Raw genomic sequence first — 21851 nt, forward strand, 5'->3', positions numbered from 1 at the left:
AAACCTTTCCCGTTACCTCGAGCGAACGCAGTCTCCGAGTTGAAACTACCCAGAAATGACCACAACACAGCTTGATGTCTGAATAATTCAGCTAAGGTGTACAGTAGCCCTTTAAACAACTAACGGAGTTTAGACTTTGAAAAAAAACTCAAAGGTAAACTGGATTACTTTGAAAAGCAGAACACCACTCGTCTCTCCTAGACTCACACTCTCCCTGAGGAAAAGTAAAAACCCGTCATGGGATTCCCTCCCACTCTATTACCTGATAAGCCACTGACATGTCAATCACCCGTAGCATTACCTGAATGGTCAATTTTCCCGGGAATTCACAGGAAATGCTTTTGATAAACTGGCGCGGCAAGACAGGACTATGGTACATGTAGTTTCTAACATTGTATCTGCATTTGTCATAGAAAACCATACAATAAAACAAAATAATAATGTTTAGAGGTACTACATATATATTTGTCAAAACAAATCAAATAGTAGTAGTTACTTACTCTGTATGTAGATCCCTTGGGCATTAAGATGTCCAACCATGAGTTTGTATCCTGAATTTGGATGATGAAGAAGAATGTCTCTCACCATGGCATCAAGGTCATTGTCATCCACTGACGAGTACAGATCACCGACTCTGTACAAATTATAAGCACGTTTATCCTAGCATGCATCCCTAATCACGATAGTTGAATCGAAGAGCTGCTACTATGGGTGCGTTTAAAGTAGAATGCGTAGCCTAGTTATCTAGACAATGTAATAAGCTATTTAGCCAGTTACCTTAATCCATTCTGTGCCATCCTGCGACGAATGGTTCTTTCAGAGACCCCAAACACAGACGCTATTTGACCCGCTGTATATGCCTCTATTGTCTGCAATGGGAGCAAAAAGGCAGGGCGACCTGGACCACCCACGTTACCTGTCGCAGACACGGGCTCGTGTTGAATTTGGTGATCAACTTGCTGCAGGTTGTCCAAAATTGACAGGTCAATATCAATCTCTTCCCCGAGTTCCGACAACTCTAAAACTATTCCTTCAATCCTAAATGAACAATCATCAAAGTGCCCACTGTCCAACTCTTCGGCTATTAATCTTATTTCCGCAGCAACTCTTCTCCTCATAGTTAAGTACTACTCACCAGATTCAAAAACAAGGCAGGAGTAATCGAACACACAGCTTTCACCAAGATTACCCAATAGCGTATTGATTTAGTCTACTTTATTAGTATATTGGAGAAGGAAATCCATAAATAAATAAATCCTTAAATCCAGAAATAAATAAATTCTTAAATCAATAAATCCATTAAAAAATCCTTAAATCCAGAAATAAATAAATACTGTTTTAAGTCGAACATTTATGCATTTATTTATTGATTTCTACTTTTATGCTGTATATTTATTTGTCACCTTTCGTCCTCCATAAAGCCGCGCATGCTCAGATGTCCTGTGATTTCTTTATTCTACTTTTGTGCAATACATCTTAGCTTAGCTGGTTGACAAGAGGATGTGGCAGCACAGGGACCAAACGAGACGTGGTGAACTATGACACACAACAGAAAGTACAGCTATGTGGTGTACAGTACTGGCATACTGTACTGTTTGTGTAATCATTTTTATTATTATCTGATAAAATAAATTAAAAGATACTGAAAAGACTGATGCAAACGAACACTAAACATATCAAGTTTTCGAAATGTATTAAGAAGCAAAATGCATTATATCAAATTAGTTGAAATCAGTGGGCACATACAGTATTTGTGAAATTTAGATGTAAAGATATGGAAAGTAAAAGTAAATTCACAGCTTTATTATGATTATTCAAAATGTTTGTTGTGAATGTTATTGACTTGGGATGGCTAGTGTTTGAACAGAGATTACCACTGTTAGACATTTGATAATGATTTTTATCAAAAAATGATTCTCAGATGTTATTTGTGCACATGGACAAACTTCAGATAATTTTTTCTTAGCCAGAAATAAGGGTTCTAGACATACATCAGGCAGTCAGTTCAACAACACAGAAGTGTGATCAAACTTATAAAGCAAGAGACAGGAGGTGGAGACGAGGGAGGGGAACAGGCAGAGAGAGGGGTGGATGAGCCTGGGATTTATCAGTTACAGACCTTGAAGTCTGCCTCACAGAAGGCTAACAGAGATAACCTAAGACTATGTAGGATAACACCCTTTGAGAAGTTGGATCCATGTTTTTAAATATTTGCATTTTACAGTAAAAAGCTAGATTCTTTAATAAACACAGTGTGCAGCTTGTTGAACCATGAACATGCTGGGGTAGCTGGTAATATCTTTTATACTCAACCCATGACACATTCAGGCATGAAAATGGGTCAGGGGTTAAAAAGGTGAGAAGACCGGGGGGCGGGGCATGTGACGTCATGGGGATACGGCGACGGGGCGTTGACGTGGGGGGCATTGACATGTGACGTCATGGGGATACGGCGACGGGGGGGGGGGGGGGGGGGGGGGGGGCTGGCTGCTGGTGTACGGGGATACAGCGACAGGTGATGCCAAATATTACGGAGCCCGTAAGGTGACATCATGTAAAAAATATAATAACGCGTGGCCACGACTTACTAACGCGTGCAAACGAGATAATTAACGCGTGCGAACAAGATAATTAAGTATTACTTTATATAAAGCCAGGTTTACCTTCATTGGGCAGTCAGTTCGCGAACATCCCTGGGAAAAATAAACTTTGTTGCCGCGTGTGAAAGGCGACATTAGTATCTCGTTCCCACGCGTTAATAAGTCGTGGCCACGCGTTATTATTTTTTACATGATGTCACCTTACGGGCTCCGTAAAATATAGTAAAATCCATTAAAAAAATGTTTTGACTGTCTTGTCAATGGATTCAATGTATGGAGCCAGATCCTTAAACGCGAGAAGCCACTTTCGCCATTCCAGATGGCTCAGTCAAAACCATTACGTCTTAATGAACCAATAAATACATCAGCAGCGAAAATGAGTGTAAAAATACCACGGTTCACGTGTTTTTATTTTCTAACATGGGCTAAAGCACAGGGTAGACTCAAACGACAAGCGTTTACAACTTCATCTTCAACCTTTTCAGCCCTGGCGCGAATGTTATCCTTACACGTCCCTGGATTCACCAGTTACAACTACAGACACACTAGAAAAAAAATCTTGTTTCTCATTTTATGTCGCCGTTAACTACACGGGGTTGACGCGAACTTAGTATGCCCATCTACCTATTTATCACAAGAGCTTGTGGCTATTTCTGACAGTGTTCAACGCTGTAAATGTACGATCTGGTAAATGTAGTGGTAAATGTACGCTCTTCTGACTTGTCCGCGGTGTAGCACTAGGTCCTGCTTCTCGTCCTGCTTAGCAGTAAATGAATAACATGAATGAAGAATGTTCATATGATTGAAACGCTATTTGGCCTCCATGAAGGTTCTGGGCGGAAACTGCTGGAATTGCCGATTTCGGAAGTGCTCTGTTTGCTTATTAAGTCAATATGATAATTAAAATATATACATATAATCTCCCGACCCCCCCCCCCCCCCCCCCCCAAAAAAAAAAAAACTCCTCGGATCTACACGATTCACGTAGGTCACCCTTTTCGACTTCAAAACGGCGAATTTCGCCGAAAGGTGACAGATTTTCATGCCTGCATATTTGTAGTCAAACACAACATTGGTTTGTGATACCTTGAAGTGACTTTTTGTTGCTGTTGCTGATTTACCGAAAACGAGAATCCATTTTTTATCAAGAAATTCACCCTATGACTTAATAATAACTGATTTTACAGATCTATATCTCGGAGATGGTGCAAACCACAACGACATTAACTAAGCACAATTACAAATGACAAAAACACAATGACATTAACAAAAACACAACGACATTAACTAAGCAAAATTACAAATTACAAAAACACAACAACATTAACAGACCGGAAAAGACTGTTGCACAACCACTGCAATGCATCAAGGTAAGTGCATTCACTAATGTGCAGAAAAGCTTTGTGAGTAGAAATATATGAAATGTATATATATTTTTATATATATTGGTAGGTGTCTGCTGTTTGGGAGCTAATTGGGATGGACCTTACTGGGCCCAAAACGACTGATGGATTTCAGTACAATGTAATCATAACTGATTACGGTTTTACTAACTTGATAAATTCATCAAGTGTTTTAATATATATTATTTTTCATTCAGTTTGCAGAAGCTTTCCTTTTGACAGGAGACATCAGCAAACTGCAGACGACACAAGTAGCTATGAAGAGTGCACGCATGGAGATAGCATGTTCTTTGCTTGAATGTCGAGGTGAATTTTATAGTAATTCAATTTACTGTTTTTTACTGCATTTACTGTTGCTGAGTGATTTATTAAAAACTTCATGAGGAAGATTAGACATTGAGATGGTGGTCCATGTTGAAATGGTTGCATCATGCAATTCCCACAAATTTCCCACCTGGCACCACCACCACTTTTCCACTTTGTGATATTTGATTTAAACATTACCTGAAGCTGCAGAACAATATCTGCTGTCACGTAGGGCTACGCCCCCTCCCTTGGCTGTCACTCCGGATTCCCTTGTGTCTGTGTTCCCTGCCTGTTCATCCCGCCCTGCTCGTTTGTCTCCGTGTTTCCTTGTTAGTTACCACGCCCCTGTGTCATTGCCGTCACCTGTCCCTTGTTTAGTTCATGTTCATATAGTCCCTGATTTCCCCAGTCTGGTCATCGGTCTTTTTGTTTTCTCTGTGTTTTGCCTGTTCGCCATATTGCTGCTGTTCCGTGAGTCTTCCTTGATGTGTTTGCCATGTCTGTCCGTATTTCGTGTTCTGACTGCCTGCCCGATATGACCCATGCCCGTGACTACAACTCTGCCTTTGGTATTTCCTTTAATAAATCTCGCTCTCCTCAGCGTTTGTGTCCGCCTCCCTGTTCTGCCCAGCGCAGATCGTTACATCTGCAAAATGTTATGCATCACATTGTTTTAAAAAGACCCGCTATTCTCATAGGTACATGAGTGTACTGGTCTTGATGACATATCATATTTATCCAGGCAATGCAGTGGATTACTGCATAATCTGCTCCATGTTAGAAGGTGATGCTGACGACAAGAACATAACAGAAATGGTCCAACTACCGATGCAGTACAGAAATTTTAACAGACTAACGCTGAGAGACCAAGACTGCAGTGTAGTATTTTTATTGTTCAGTTTTATTATTGAATAATTTGCAATAACTGTGTATCATAATGTATAATTTTAATTTGTTTTGCTCCAGTGCATTGTTTCAATAATGACTTGTGATTTTATTTTCAGATGCAGTGTGAGCTGTGCAATAGATGGGCACACTTTGACTGTGCGCATTACGACCAAAAAAAAAGTTATTTTTGCCAAAAATGTTCATAGAAAAATATATAGCTTCATTTAGACTCATTACACTTGTGGCAGCACAAAGGGATGTACAATGTGCTTTTTAATAAATTTTTTTTTTTTTATTTATGGTCTTTCTTGTTGTCAAATTCAGAATATTTTAATTAAATATTTTCTTTAAAAACAATTCTGATGTCTGTTTGCTTAATATTTACAATATGAAGTTTAATTTTAGTTTGATTTGTTGATTCTGTTTCTAAGACATTCCTTAAGCACAGCATTCCAGTAATCAATACATGACTTAATTAACTTTTATTGCTGGACGCACATTCTTATAAGGTAATGTAGCCTATAAAATGATCGTACGTACAGTGTTAATGGTAGAAGCACGTTCGGATAAGGTAATATAGCCTATAATATGATCATACCTACAGTATTAATGCTGTACGCACGTTCTGATAAGGTAATGTAGCCTATAAAATGATCATACCTACAGTATTAATGCTGTATGCACGTTCTGATAAGGTAATATAGCCTATAAAATGATCATACCTACAGTATTAATGATGTATGCATGTTCTGATAAGGTAATATAGCCTATAATATGATCATACCTACAATATTAATGGTACAAGCACGTTCATATAAGGTAATATAGCCTATTAAATGATCGTACATACAGTATCAATGGTAGAAGCACGTTCGGATAAGGTCATATAGCCTATAAAATGATCGTACGTACAGCTACTACTGCGGTACTACATTTTGACACGGTAGCAAGAATCGATAGATATGTCTATAATTTTGCGCTACGGGTGTGCGCTGACAGTGACGTAAACTTAGCATGCGCAGTAGCCCAAGGTAGGACAGCTTGAGGGGTAGCACAGACTTTCAGAACACCTGTTCTTTAATGTCGTTGTGTTTTTTGTAATTTGTAATTGTGCTTAGTTAATGTTGTTGTGTTTTTGTAATTTGTAATTTTGCTTAGTTAATGTCGTTGTGTTTTTATTAATGTCGTTGTGTTTTTGTAATTGTGCTTAGTTAATGTCGTTGTGGTTTGCACTTCTCGGCCACCGTAGTGATGTACACTATTGTAATTTTTGTGTAGGGTGTCAATATTTTGTTTTTTATTCCATATTTGCTTGTGTAACAGAATACCATCCCTAAGCAGCAGTCTGCGATTTCTATTTGCGGTTAGGTTCAGAGCTTCGTGTTTTATAAATAAATAGTGGTTAAAAGCATGCTTTAAGTTAAAAATACTGCTCTTTATTTAATTATAAAATATATTAAAAACTATTTTTGCAGAGAGTCGATTGTTTTAGGTCATAGTTAAAAATTAAGGACTTATTTCTTTCTTCTGTTAAATTCGGGCGAAACTAACATGAGGCTAACATGAGCAAAAATCAGCTAAATATTTCCCCATTCATATATCTTTTTTACTCGCGATGCAGTATTTTCAGCTGGAATTTCAGCAGAGGTGCTAGCAGTGTATCAGCTAATCCTTTTATTTTTCATTAATGACAGATTTTTGTTTATTTACCCAGCTTTGCACTGCAGTAGCCACTCCAGTATAAGAAAACTCAAACAAAATGCATATTGTGTTCCAGTGCTCCGTAATACCACAAGAATAAAAGATGGAAGAATGGGCGAATGTGTGCGCGTGCAAATTCCTGTTCCACTGGTGAGAGGTGTAGTTCAAAAGCCGAAACCACTGACGGATCTACCAAACTGGTGCCATGACTCCTGGGATCATCTTGGTCGGCTCAACGCTGCCCGCCGTGACTGTTGCTGCAAGTATCAAGTTCACCACCGTGGTCAGGTCAACTTCTACTTTACACTCGTGCACACTCGTTCACCATTTTACATGGACTGAGCATACACGTGATCACGTTTAAGGTAATGTAGTTAGAGTTGTTTAGGTGTTTTTACAGTGTTTCTACTGAATTTGTGATGTATTCTTTTTATTTTAATTGTTTTTTTTGTTTTTTTTTCCTCATCATGGCTGAACAGTCTGAATGCAGTGCCAACACTGACATATCTAACTTAGTTTACCCAATGCTACATAAAGGAAGGGGTGGGTGGTTTAATGATCACTATGAGGGTGATGTCACCAGTGAGAGTGTAAACGGGAGGGTTGGACACTCTTGGTCGTTTACTGACAGTGGGGGTACAGGGAGATGTCCTCAGGTAATACTCCAGTTGGCAGGTTCATGAAAGAGGGTCCTTATATTTCTACACCTGTAGTGATTCTGATGCACTCCACCACCTTACTGACATGGTAGGGCAGTTAGGTTCATAGATTGGTGAGTCAATAGTTGTTGATGTCAGCTGGTGTAGTTAACACAAGCAATCAGCCTCAAAAGGGCTCACACAGTTACTCGCAGACAGATCAACCTAGGCTAGACATGCCACAAGTGACAGTTCATCTGAAGTCAGAATGTGACACATTTCGAGGCGATACTTCAGACAAGTGTTCCATTCCAATCACCTTATCGCCACACCCCTTTAAATAACTCTTAATATCTTCTATAAAATCTGTTTATCATAGAGAAAAACACTGGGAGAGATACTAACGCAATGGGGTGTTATAGAATTGACAAAATATAATTGCTCAAAAAACTTATTTTACGTGTAATAAAAATTCAAAGTTTCTCGTCCGGTCCGTTCACTTACATGGGAATGGGCGGGGTTAAAAGTTGTACTGCAGCCAGCCACTAGAGTGCAGCTGACACACGGAGGATTCACTTTTCACTCATATATACGGTCTCTGGTTTGTGTATATATTTGTTATTGTATTGTTATTTAATTTTTCCAGCCCTGTAGGGGGAGCTAGACTCAAGGGGTGGGCGCTAGACTGTGGCTTAGATGGGCAACAGGAAATTGTTCTCAGATGAATCTGAGAACTCAAACTAAACACACTGGCTCATCGTGTTTGTTTATCCTGTTTCCCAGGTGGGTAAAAAAATGTGAAAGTGTTCAAATATAAAAGTGTACAAAGTAGTATAATAAGATTTGACGAGTATATGGATATGTGTGTAAAGATTTAACTGTGTTGAATGAGTCGCTATAGCCGCTTGCGTTGGCAGACATTCGGGCGAGCTAGCGCTAGCAACTTCAGCCTGCTTGTCACTATCTCCCGTCCTCTCATTAGTATTAGTCACCCGGCAGTAACTGTGCGCCTCGCAATTGTGTTCACTCTGGTTAGTCTCTGGCTAGTCTCTTGTAGGTCCTAGCTATGTGCCTGGCTGCCACCATTACACGCACGTGTTTTTCAGCAGCACTAGTAACTCCAGCTTTGTCACCATGTGCTTGGCTATCGCCATTTTGTAATAAAACTCTTGATTCGGCAGTTATACACTTGAATATAACAAATGTGTTTAGATTAAATATGTTTAACAGAGAAAATGTGTAAATAAGGTTAGATTAAGTTGTGGTGAGTTTTTGTATTTTCTAAGTTAGTAATATTTTCTATAAAATGAGTCTATTTGGCCATGTTAATCGAAGCTAGAGCCTCTGCCAACTGAGTGGTTGTTTTATTTTATTAAATATTTGTCCTGTTGACATTCAGTTCTATTCTACTTTTATACTTTGGTCAATTTTATATGCTCAATGCAGAAACAGTGTAAGAAACTCAATTTAACCAGAGTTTAATATGGGTTATCAGTATATTTGGTACTGTGTAATCGACAAATAGAATGGTTTATAGTGAATGTGTATGTGATGGTATATATATATATATAAATATATAGGCAGGGTTGCCAACTTTTGACGTTCGCTTGGAGTGAGATTTTAACCTGGAGCCGGTGGCGAGTGTATTTTGTTGACCGGGGGGGGGGTGGCGAACGTAAAATGGACACAGATTCAGTGTTATATCGCCGGTGGATGGCGCCAGAGCTAGCGAACTAGTAACGTATTGAATCATATATGTGGATCTGAGGTAAATAAACTGGATTTTTTTTTTTCGGCGTGAGATATCGGAAGTGTGGCGTGAGAGCGTGTGAAAACGGTCAAATGCGTGTGTCTCACGCTCAATGCGTGAGAGTTGGCAACCCTGATATAGGTGTGTAATATATATCTACATTTTATACATATATACATATGTTCTTGAATACATAGTTTATTCAATTATTAATTATAGTATAATTAGCATGGTTAAATAAACTATTATTTATAGTATAATAATTAATGGTGAGGATAAGGTTTATTAGTACCTTACTGGTTTCTGTGATTTGCATCACTATTTGTAGTGTTAAGAGAAGCTAAATGTATTCTTGTGAGTAGTGTTGCACGGTATACCGATACTAGAGTAGTATCGCGATACTTCGTCATTAAAAACGGTACTATACCCAGTTTGCTTAGTATCGGTGCTATAGGACTAAGTGCGTTTTTTTTTTTTAAGAGCAGTATTTCCAAAGAGTGCCACACGGGGGCAGTGTGCGCGTACAGCAGTGCAGCGCTTGCCTCCTCTCTGCAGAATAAGAAGAAACCGTGTACGATGGCTGATAATACAAGCAATATTGCGGACCGTCCTCAGCTTGTTGAAAAACTACACGCACAAAGCGAAATATGGAATTAGTTGCATACATTTCAGACAGTCATGGCAACCCCGTGGACACATCAAAACCGGTCTGCAAACGGTGCTTTAAAGCTGTACCAACCAAAGGAGCCAATCGATTCTTTTTACATAAAATGCGCTTTCGTTTGACACACCCAAGGTGCCGTAATGCACAGAACAGTTGGTAATGCTGAAATGGCAGCTAAAACAAACGCAGTGTGTTCACAGCTCGTCTTAATTAAACAAGGAAAGCAGCAGAAGTGCTGTGTGGAAATACTTTGGATTCGAAGCAGATACAGATGGAAAACCGAAGGACATGAACAAGCCAGTTTGCAGGCGGTGCTTTCGGAACATTTCAACGAAGGGCGCTAAAGCCTGGTTTATACTTGATGCGCCGTGAGCAGTGCAAGGGTCCACGCGGTGAAAATGATGTAATCGCGGTAGCCTTGCGCGCTGTCAATTCGCGAGGTCGTGCACCTCTAGAATTTTGTAACTTAGCGCGCGCCGCAGCGCAATGAACAGTCATGTTTGTAGGGTTCATACACCAACAAGGTGGAATTAAAGCACTTGTACGTCACTTTCAAGGTCCATTTCAATATTTCCCAGCACGTTAAACTTTAGTTAAATATTTATACATATACTCGAAATTATTTGCTTTTTTATCACATTATTTAATGGTTGTTTATTTTCAAAACGCCCAATTTTAACGTCTTCACGTTCTCTCATGTTTCATCCTGGAATTACATAACGTAATACAAGAGAACGGTTCAGTCAGACAGCTATTTGTTTCAAGCATTTTCAAGCACGCGGACAAGGTGTGCGGACTCGCGCACTACGGTCACTCGCGAAAGTTTAAACCTAGCTTAACACAACGAATCTGGCCAAACACCTGAAGGCACGCATATTTGTACAAAACATTCCAAGAGGTTGGTGATTATTCCCATTTCTAGTATTATAGCATACAAAATTATGTGTCCGATTATGGTATCCTAGCAAATGTCATATTCTTGGTTTAAGAGCCGTAAGTGCGACAGCATACAGGGAGAAAAAAAGAGTGATCGTACTACAATGGATCAATCATCTATGAATACTGAACTCTAATACTGAAGTTTTAGTTACTTAAAGAGTTAAAAGTTGTTTAAAGTATACTTAAAATACACCTTTTGCACTAGCCTTTTTTAACTTCTAAATGTGAATTCCAGAGTGCACTACTATTATTTATGTTAATTTATATTAATGTGCAATTATTTATTTTTCTGTTTTAATGTGGTAGGGACTACACCTTTTATTTATTTGACATTTGTGAAACAAAGTACAATAATCATTTGTTTGTTTATAAAAAATAAATAAAAAGCCTTTAAAACGGAAATGAGCACAGTATCTGACTTTGGTATCGAAAATCGTATTGAATTTCAATACTTTTTAAAGTATCGTATCAAAGTTGTAATTCTTAGTATCGTGACAACACTACTTGTGAGTGTATGTGACATGCAGATGTTATTATGCAGCGTTGTGTTAGACTGCAAAAAGGAGAAAATAACAGGCCAAAGGTAAAGAGAAGAGAATGTTTTGTATGTTTAATAAAGAAAAAAGGAGATGAATCTGAGAACTCAAACTAAACACACTGGCTCATCGTGTTGTTTGTTTATCCTGTTTCCCAGAGTTGTGTTAGACTGCAAAAAGGAGACAATAACAGACCAAAGATCTCATCCATAACTGCTACTACCCTACCCACACACCTGGGGGGTGTAACACATAACTTAAGGCCTCAGCGAAGTCTCAGTGGAAGTATCTGTCGGGTCTGCAGTGACAACAATCACACTACGGTCACACATTGTATGTCAGATTGGCTATGTTTTGCCTGTTTCTCTCCTGGACATACAAAGCAGAATTATCCGAACTGTTCCTCTGCGCAGCCAAAGCCTGAGTGAAACTGACTGAGCTGTATTTGGAGGGAGGCAGTACAGGTCACTCTTGCAACTCCCAAGTTATTGTGAATCAGTCCGATTCTGAGAAAACCTATGACTCAGTCAAAACTCACTATGATGATACTACAGTTGTCATCTATCAAAACACGCATATTGTTGGAGGAAGTGATAGCCTATTTTACACTACTGTGACAGTTAATAATGCAGTAATGTTGAATGCCATGTTGGACAGTGGATCAATGGCTTGTACCATTAGTGAAGCTGCTGAGCTGAAGCTAAAGACTGCTGGTGTGGTTGATTACCTCTGCAAGTTCACCACAGATGTCGTGCTTGTGGGTTGTGTGGGACGTCAAGTTAAGCCAACGTCGGCTCTTAACTTAGTCATGGAAGTATTATGGCTTTAAAATGTCTGTACCTACTTTGGTGGTCCCAGGACAGCACGACGAGATAATACTTGGCACCAACGTCACCAAGCACATCCTTCACCACTCTAAACTATAAGACATTTTGGAAGGCCGCCTCAACCCCCATTGCGGGCAGCTCAGGGTCCGAAGAGTTCTTATCCATGCTAGCAGGCATTACCAGATGGAAAGGAGATATGGTACATGACAAAATTGGGACAGTTAGGTGCAGTTCAGCTGTATGCTTGGAAACTGGTCGTGAGTACCTAATTTGGGGCAAACTTGCAGACTGTTAAAGTTTCCCCTGGCAGTGCCATCATAGCTGAGCCAACCACGTCTCATTCTGCTCCTAGGGGTGTCATAGTGGCTAGACTTGTTATTTCCTTATGGGGAGACAGGTGAGTGCCACTTAAATTAATAACCACCATGGGCACTGAGATGCAATGCCAAATTAGCTGACTTGTTCCCATGCATAGCAGTTGAGGATTTTGAGGATGCCAACACAAGTTCACCTGCGTTGCTCTTTTCAGATCACTAGGAGCCTTGGAAGCGAACAGTTTTCTTACGTGCTGCTACAGACTCCGGCAGACATTTAGAACTTTTTTATTTAATCAGTGGATATTTTAGTTAGTTCATGTTTTGTATTGTAAGTGTTAAAAAGGTAGATTAAACTTCAATTTGGTGGAGTGGATTTGAAACAGCTACTTCGGGGTCGGAGAGATTGTCACTGTAAGAAACAGCACATTCCTAGAGGTCTCACCAAGAACAAGCCTCTACAGCAACGGTCATGCTACTACACTATTCATTCACTACTTTAGTGCTACCGTTTGAAAACTGATCATGTGGGGCCATGCAAATCTGTATTACATGTAATACTTAGGTGGAGACATTTTTCTAACAGTGGAATAGGGTACTCTTAACCACTCTACTGCAGTAATTCTTTTCGTATCAATGCAGTTAACACATCATGCATGGGGGGAAAAAACCGTTAAATACTGTGAAACCGATATAATTTTGAGAAATACAGTGATATAGAATTTTGATCATACTGCCCAGCACTAGTTACAAGATCCTATTGGTAACGCAGAGACAACTTATAATAAGTATTTTAGTATTTTATATTCTTAAAAGCTATTATATATATAACCCTACTGTAGGCAGTTTTATACGCTATTGCCGTATATGTGCTATATGTAAATGAGCAGTCTGTGATTTCTATGCTGCGGCTTGGCGTTAACTGCAGTAGCCACTCCAGAAAACTCAAACAAAATGTATATTGTCTTCCAGTGCTGCGTAATACCACAAGAATAAAAGATGGATGAATGGGCAAATGTGGCAAATTCCTGTTACACCGATGATGTCAGGGCTGGCTCGGATGCCGTGCCATCTACGTCCACAAGGGGCACCCGAGTCAGGGCTGGCTCGGATGCCGTGCCATCTACATCCACAAGGGGCACCCGAGCCAGTCCTAGACTCCAGCAGCGCAATCAGCAATGATCTGTCTCACCTGTTGCCATGGCTTCTTAAGGAAGCCAGTGGAGACGGACCATTGCTGATTCGTTGTGGTTATGCCGTTACGCTCTCAGTCTCTCTCTTTCTCTGTTGCAGCATTTGCAGCATTTGCCTCTTTAGGTGTCTCGTCACCTATCTCTCTTATCTATCTTCTCTGTCTTGTTTCGAGTCCTCTCCTGCGTCGCTTACTGACCTCCCTCAAGTTTTCCTCAACCTGTTTACCTTCCTATCCCGTTGCTGTTTGTATGGGAAGGGTTTTTTGTTTGAATAGCCTTTTTCTATTAGTCAGCTACTTCCCCTGACGTCCTTGTTTTTGCTTTATTTCTTTTTACGCGTTGAGCAGTCCGCGTTTATTCAGGCGCTCCTTTTAGTTCTGTTATTTATTGTGGCACTCTCTCGCTCTCTCTAACGCGGTGTGTGCGTCCCTACCACCGTCGTTACAGATGAGAGGTGTAGTTCAAAAGCCAAGACCGCTGACGGCTCTACCACACTGGTGCCGTGAATCAGTTACACTTGGAAACAAATGATACACTGTAGACTTTCAGCAGTTACAATTACTTTGTACATTGTACATTGGTACTTGTGTTATCAGTCCTGGCTAGAATTCTAATACCATTGATTGGTTGATTCAGTGGATAATTTGCTACAGCATAAATAATGAAATCCTCCATCAGTTAGCCTAATCACTGTTCCTACACTTTAAAGTGTTGGAGTAGTCTGAAATGTAGTTGTTTTATAATGGAATTCTTAAGATTTTAGTATAAGCATAGTCCACTATGCAGGTTTTAGTCACATAGTTTGACTTGTCCTTAATAATTTAACAGGTTTTTGGGCAGTTGTAGTGCACTATGCTGGTTCTTGTTCTGATTATGGAATTTTTTGCAGTGTGAACTCTGACATATATAAGTAAATAAATAAATAATTGGTTTAAAAAAAATAAGCCCATTATAACTATATCTGAGTCAGGGTCCATTAGCAGTGTTGGGAAAGTTACTTTAAAAAGTTATTATAGTTACTCACTACTTGTTAAAAAAAGTAACTGAGTTAGTAACTGAATTACTCTATAATAAACGTAACTCGTTACCAGGGAAATTAACTATTTGCATTACAGTTAAAAAAAGTTATATGCCAATGATTAAGGATTTTTTGAGTCAGTTGAAATGAGTAGATGTTTAACAGAAAGGTGTTTAACTTTTGATATTTATTGCACATCCACAGACCAGTGCAGGATAAAATCCTTTAAAATCCCAAAACAGGTACACTATATAAAGTGCATTTATATCTATCAAATTTAATTAAATTCTCTCAACCTGAGACAACTGGTTTGTTCACAACAGAAGTAAACTTAACAATAAAACCTCTATTCTTAATTAAATAAATCAAATACCCTGTCTGGTAGACATTCAGGAACTTCAAGTATTTTTTTAAATAACGTTAATATCGGCACCTTGAAAATGTAAATTTTTCTTCGTCTTGCTCCTGACTCGCCAATTCTGCCTCTTCTCCGTTTGTGTCAGTCACTGGTGTGCTTTGGCACGCGATTATCCCGTTACTGACAAAATTACGCCGTTACCTAACGCCATTATTTTTAACTGCGTTGTTACCGCCCGGTCTAGGTCAGACGGTAACAGCGAATGAATGATGGAGTGATTGAGGAGTGAAATAATAAAGGGGAACCGACAACACTTTAACTGATCCAATAATGTGTATTTGGACAACATGAAAATGCAAGATGTAACAAGCATTAGCTTAGCACCACTGACTTCAGGTAGGCCACGCTGAAAACGGGAAAAGAAAACTAAACAACAAAACAAACAGCGGCCTACCCTACCTGGTGCTAAGCGACTTCTTTTAAATGTTAACAACAACAACCAAGAAAATAAGAGAACACTACATAACAAACACAACTACGCAAAAACAGAGACACAGTCCACCACACACACACAAGAACAAGGGGCAGTCTAACAAGTCTCGAGTACGGTTAGCAGATGTGTATATATATATGTCCAAAATCAACCCCAAAACAGGGAGATCAAACGAGGAGAGCCTGCCACTCTCTCCTGCCGTCTTCACTTCCAGGAAGCCTTTTATAGGAAGCTGTGGATTGACTTGTCAGGCACCACCCAGAGCCATGTGACCCCATCATCCCGGGTGCACCTGAAAGAAATTACAACACAACACACATTCCACAGCACACCACGCTCCCTCGGGAGAGCAGCACAATCATACAGTAATATCTCATCACGCTCCCGCAAGAGATTAGTACAATGTGTACAGTAATAACTCATCTCGCTCCCGCAAGAGAATAGTACATACCAGGACCTAACAGGCGTTATTCGCAACACTGTCCATTAGTAAGTAAGAAAGTAAGACTTTATTTATATAGCACTTTTCCAGAGTAACTCACAAAGTGCTTTACAGAAATATATACAAATAAAATACAATTTAAAAACAGTTTAAGATCATTATAAACAAATATTCAAATAGAAACAATTAATTTAGAATTTAAAAATTAAAAAGTACTTATTAAAAACTCGAAATGCACATCGCTCATGAAAAATCAAAGGCACAAGAATAAAAATAAGTCTTCAAACGTTTTTTAAAAAATCTCAGTTGAATCTGAGAGTCTGATATCAATAGGAAGATTATTCCATAGTTTTGGGGCATATACTGCAAAAGCACAGTCCCCTTTCGACTTTAAATTTGTGCGAGGGACAGCTAATAACCCCTAATTGGAAGATCTCAAATTCTTGCACTATGAAGAAGACAAAGTAGCTCAGTAATATAAGATTAAGCCTCGTTATGAACAGCTTGATACGTAAGCATTAAAATTTTAAAATCTATTCTGTAACTCACAGCCAGCCAAGGTAGGGAAGCCAAAACTGGCGTGATATGTTCCTTACGTTTTGTCCTAGTGAGAAGACGAGCTGCTGAATTCTGAACAAGCTGTAGACGAGCCATCTCTCTCTTGCTCACACAAGTAAATAAGCCATTGCAGTAGTCTAAGCGGGAGGTAACAAATGCGTGAATGATTTTTTCAATGTCAGAGAAAGGCAGGAAATTTCTAACTTTACTTATATTCCTGAGTTGAAAATAGTAGGATTGAAGAAGCCTCTTAATGTGTAGGGAGAAGTTGAGGTGGGAGTCAAAGGATTTCGCCTTTAAACCAACACAATCAATGGCTGACTGCACCTTTTTAGACATTTCCTCAGAGCCAACGATTAAAAATTCAGTCTTTCCCTCATTCAATTTAAGAAAATTAAGGGACATCCAGCTTTTTACGGCTGTCAGATAGTTGGTAAGATTAGCCAATCTACCAACGTCATTTCGTTTGACCGATATATATAGCTGCGTATCATCGGCATAACAATGAAAAGAAACATTAAATTTTTGAATAAGGTCACCTAAAGGGAGCATATATAAAGAGAATAAAATAGGACCCAAAATAGACCCTTGAGGCACCCCACCGCTAAAATAAGCAGGGGCTGACATTTTGTCACCCACCGACACCACGGCTGACCTATTTGATAAATAAGAATCAAACCATTTTAATGCTGTCCCAGAAATTCCAGCCCACTGACTCAACCTTTCCAATAAAATAGCATGATCAATAGTATCAAAAGCTGCAGTAATATCCAACAAAATTAAAATTGATACTTCACCAGCATCAGCATGCATTAAAAAATCATTTAAGACTCTCAGGAGCGCTGTCTCAGTACTATGTTTTGAGCAAAAGCCAGACTGAAATTTTCCAGAATGGCATTATCTTTAAGAAATTGCATAAGCTGAACGGAGACAGTCTTTTCTAAAATCTTTGAGATAAAAGGTAATTTTGAGATAGGCCTAAAATTTTCACAATTTGATGAATCAAGATTTGATTTCTTCAAACACAAGCTTAAAACACAAGCTTGCTTAAAATGGTCCGGAAAACAACCTAAAGTGAGAGATGCATTTGTAATATGAAGTAAGCACGGGGCAACAGGCAGCAAAACCTTCTTCAGGAAATTTGATGGCACTATATCTAAAGGGGAAGAGGAAGGACGCAAACTATGCACAACAGAGACTAAAACTTCCAAAGAAATTGGTTCAAATTGATCAAAAAGAACCATATTACACAGAGGAAGAGAAACTATTGAGCTGCCGAGAGGTAAAACAATACTAGCTCTCAAGTCACTAACCTTTTTTACAAAAAATTTTAAAAACTTTCCACAATGGATACTGGGAGCTAAACTAGCAGATGTCCCATTTGTAAGCTGATCAATAGTAGAGAATAAAAATCTAGGATTATGCTTATTAGTAGCAATCAAATTCTTAACATAATCTGTTCTTGCATCTCTAACACGTACATTAAAAGCGGTTAAAAGGTCTTTTAAATAACAATAATGAACTTGTAATTTCGACTGCTTCCATCTACGCTCAGCTTGTCTACGTTTTTTCTTTAGTGCTATGATTTCTTCATTTAGCCATGGGGAAGCCATTGCCCTAGACTTAACTTTAGTTCTAATAGGTGCAATCTCGTCTAACACAGTAGTACATAAAACATTAAGGGGCGGTTTCCAAGACAGAGATTAAGCCTAGTCCTAGACTAAATTGGCCTTTTAACTCAGAGTAACAGAAATATGCTTTCTCAGTCATGGCTCAAAATAGTCCTACATTTAGTCTAATTCTGAATTATCTAATCTCATTTCTTGAAGGAAGATTAGTGCTAATGCAGGACTAAATTGAGGTTTAAATTAAACCTGACAGGAAGCATGTTTAACTTCAGATTAATGTTGTTTGTCAAAGAAGACACATGGATTACTTGGACTATGTCAATGAAGACCAAAGAGTACCACCAGCTAGATATGTTCTTGCTGACAGAAGTGACCCATTTCAACATTTTGATGACATTAGTTTTAGAGATCATTTTAGAATGCATAAAATAGATGCCATGGAGATTATCTCACTGTTGGAACACAAGCTTTCATCTGTGACTCAGTGAGGACGGCCTTTACCTGTTCGTCTCCAAGTGCTCTTGATTTTAAGGTTCTTGGCATGTGGCACCTTTCATCGAGAAACTGGGGATTTAGTTGGTGTTAGTGAACCAACAGTATGTAAAGTCATTCACAGAGTATGCAGAGCCATTTGTGACCTAAGAGGACAGTACATAAATTTCCCTGATGCTACAACCCAGGTAAGCCACAAAGTACATTTCTATGAATATGGGACTTTCCAGGAGTCATAGGCGGCATAGATGGAACCCACATTCCCATAAAATGCCCATCTACTCCAGATGCTGAGGAATACAAGAACTGCAAGAATTGGTTTTCCATAAATGTCCAAGTAGTATGTGCTCCCCAATTACTGTTTTCAAACATTGTTGCACGTTGGAAAGGTGCTACTCATGATTCTCGTATTTTTCTTAACTCATCTCTGTATGCTCAATTTGAAAGAGGAGTACACAACGGAATATTGCTTGGTGACAGTGGGTACGCCCAGAAGAATTTTTTGTTTACGCCATACTTGCATCCAGCAACAGCTAAGCAGTGGCACTACAACCAGGCTCATATGCGCACTAGGGGTCTAATAGAGCGCATGTTTGGGATTTGGAAGAGTCGTTTTCAGTACCTTCGAAAAACACTCAGGTTCAAGCCAAGAAGATGCTGCATTGTCATCATTGCAACAGCTGTTCTACACAACTACCTGAAACAGCGTGGATGCCCTGATCCTCCAATTGAAGAGGATGACAATCCAGATGTACCACCATTTCCAGCAGACGCCAGAGAAGGACTTGCATACAGAGATGCATTTGCACTGTGCCACTTTAAGTAGATATTCTCAACATTATCCATTTTTTAAAACTTCTGCTCAAATTATATACATTTCACATGTAATGAGTTAATACATTTTTATTTCAAAGTAAATGTGTACATTTTGTTTGGTGCATTACAGAAATAACCATTACATCCAACATATCATTTATTTTATAGATTTATGTACTACTGTGGCATTTGAGACACTTGCATGTCTCTCTCCTTCATCTTCGTTTCCAGTTCTACTTGTAGGATCTTCATTTTCATTTCATGCTCCTCCTTAAGATAATTTAACTTATGTTCATGAAATTCATTTGCCAGCCTTTCATGGATAGTGAGTCTTTTGTTGTACTGACCAGTAGGCCTACTGGCAGACGCTGCCACACATGTTGTTGAGGATGTGGAGGGTAAACTACTTTGCAACTCCAGTTCTGTCCATGTGACCTTCTCCTTGAAACCAGAACAGTTCAGATAAATGCACATTACATGACACTGACACAAATACAGTTTTAAATGTTAGAAATAAAAGACAAGATGAACTGAATTAATTTACCCAAAGTAGGTGCCTGAGATCCTTCATCTGAACTGTCTATATGGTCATCATCTGGTATGTTCTCCAAAGGTTGCTGACTCTCCATTATTCCTGACAGTAACTCATCTACCTGGTCAGAATCTTTATGTGCAGGCCCCCCACCAGTCTTAAACCTCCCTCTTTGGGCTTCAGCAGCAGTCTTTTTGAGGCTTATTTTTATATTCTTCCACAACACCTGTATAAAGTAACTTATGTAAACTCACTAATTTCACAAAAGAGAAACCTAATAAAGCCAATTATTCTTACTTGGAGTTGTTGTAATGTTCTTGTAGATGTGTGTTCATTTGCATTAAATTCATTGTAAATAGATTTCCAGGCATTCCTTTTTTTTGATTCCGCAGCTGATGTGTGTTGTTTATCTTCAATAACCGGGTGTCTTGAAACTATTTGCTTTAACAGAGTTTTCTCATGCTCAGTAAAGTTTTTTGATCAGAGTCTCTTCTCTGCAGCCATGGTTTTACTTGTATCTGACTCTCCAGTTCAATGTTATTTTACACTAGGTCCATTCCATGTTTTATAGGCAACTTTGCTCCAGCTAATTCAGACTATTTATTCTGCCCTTGCTGTACTTGGATGTCCAGTTATGCAGATAGATAACAGTTCTTCAAAATAAGAGGCAGAGGTTTTCCACAATCGTAGTAGGGTTTATTTGACTCTCTAATGAAGGCACTGTAAAACTACAAACATAAAAGAGAACATAGTATAATATGCATATAGTCACACAATATATACATTTCATAATCTAAATTAAAGCTCCACTGTCTTAAACTACAACTGGCATAGCTCCCATAAAGGATAAACAATAGGTAGCATGCATCCCGCTAGCTCGATGCTAACATATAATGGGTTTTCCCATAGATAAGCTAACGCGATTAGCATTGATGAGCGCGACTGCGTAATAACATAAACAAGACTACAAACTACATTACATCACTCTACATGAACTTAAAATGTACTCGTACTTACAGGCATATATTTCCCATGCTCTGTGTAAAACTAACTTTGAGAACAACAACCTGTTCAGCCTGTGAACCTGGACGCTACCAGTTCAGACTCTTTCAACTTCTTATTCAATTGCAGAAACTTAGGTTGACCTGTCCACCTGCTCCCCTAGTGGGCTGGTGGCGCTACTGCACTCCAGCAGTGGCAGCACACTATCACAGGTGGTTTTAAATTAAGCTCGATAACTTTAATTCAGGACTCCAAACTTCTGTGTTTCAGAAAGCCCTTTTTAAAGACATGATTAACTACTCCAGATTAAGGCCTAGTCCTGGCTTAAGTTAAACCCTGTCTGGGAAACCGCCTCTAAAACAACTGACCAAGTCATTCACCTGATTATTGTGAGTCATAGAATTACTTACTTTAGAAAAAAGACTAGTAAAAGTATGCACAGATTCGTTATTTAAAAAACGTGAGCAGATAACATGTTTTGGTTTTGTGACTGGGGCCCGAAATTCAGCATCAAACAGAATACTGCTATGATCCGACACAATAGAATTTTCCACCCGAATAGAGTGGACATTTAAACCCAGGGTAAAAACCAAATCTAGTATATGCCCTTTAACGTGGGATGGGGTTAACAACATACTGGCAAAAATTAAAAGATTCTGTTAAACTTAATAAATTAGAAGCAAACACATTTGCATTATTGTCTACATGTGCATTAAAATCTCCAACAATTAAAGCTCAATCATAATTAAAAGC

At 39.0% G+C, this 21851-nt stretch overlaps 1 long non-coding RNA gene across 2 annotated transcripts; it reads right to left on the minus strand.

Moving 5' to 3' along the window:
• Nucleotides 1–19636: 19636 nt before the first annotated feature.
• On the minus strand, nt 19637–21294 carry LOC143499013 (uncharacterized). 2 transcript variants are annotated; one of them, XR_013126041.1, is made up of 4 exons: nt 21114–21293; nt 20394–20824; nt 20109–20322; nt 19637–20005 (listed from the first exon to the last, which is right to left on the minus strand). It is a non-coding gene; the product is annotated as an uncharacterized LOC143499013 (long non-coding RNA). The 2 variants fall into 2 exon arrangements; XR_013126040.1 differs by having other exon boundaries at nt 20109–20824; nt 21114–21294.
• Between the last annotated feature and the right edge of the window lie 557 nt (nt 21295–21851).

The sequence above is a fragment of the Brachyhypopomus gauderio genome, unplaced genomic scaffold (assembly GCF_052324685.1).
Source record: "Brachyhypopomus gauderio isolate BG-103 unplaced genomic scaffold, BGAUD_0.2 sc130, whole genome shotgun sequence".
In the NCBI taxonomy this organism is placed as follows: Eukaryota; Metazoa; Chordata; class Actinopteri; order Gymnotiformes; family Hypopomidae; genus Brachyhypopomus; species Brachyhypopomus gauderio.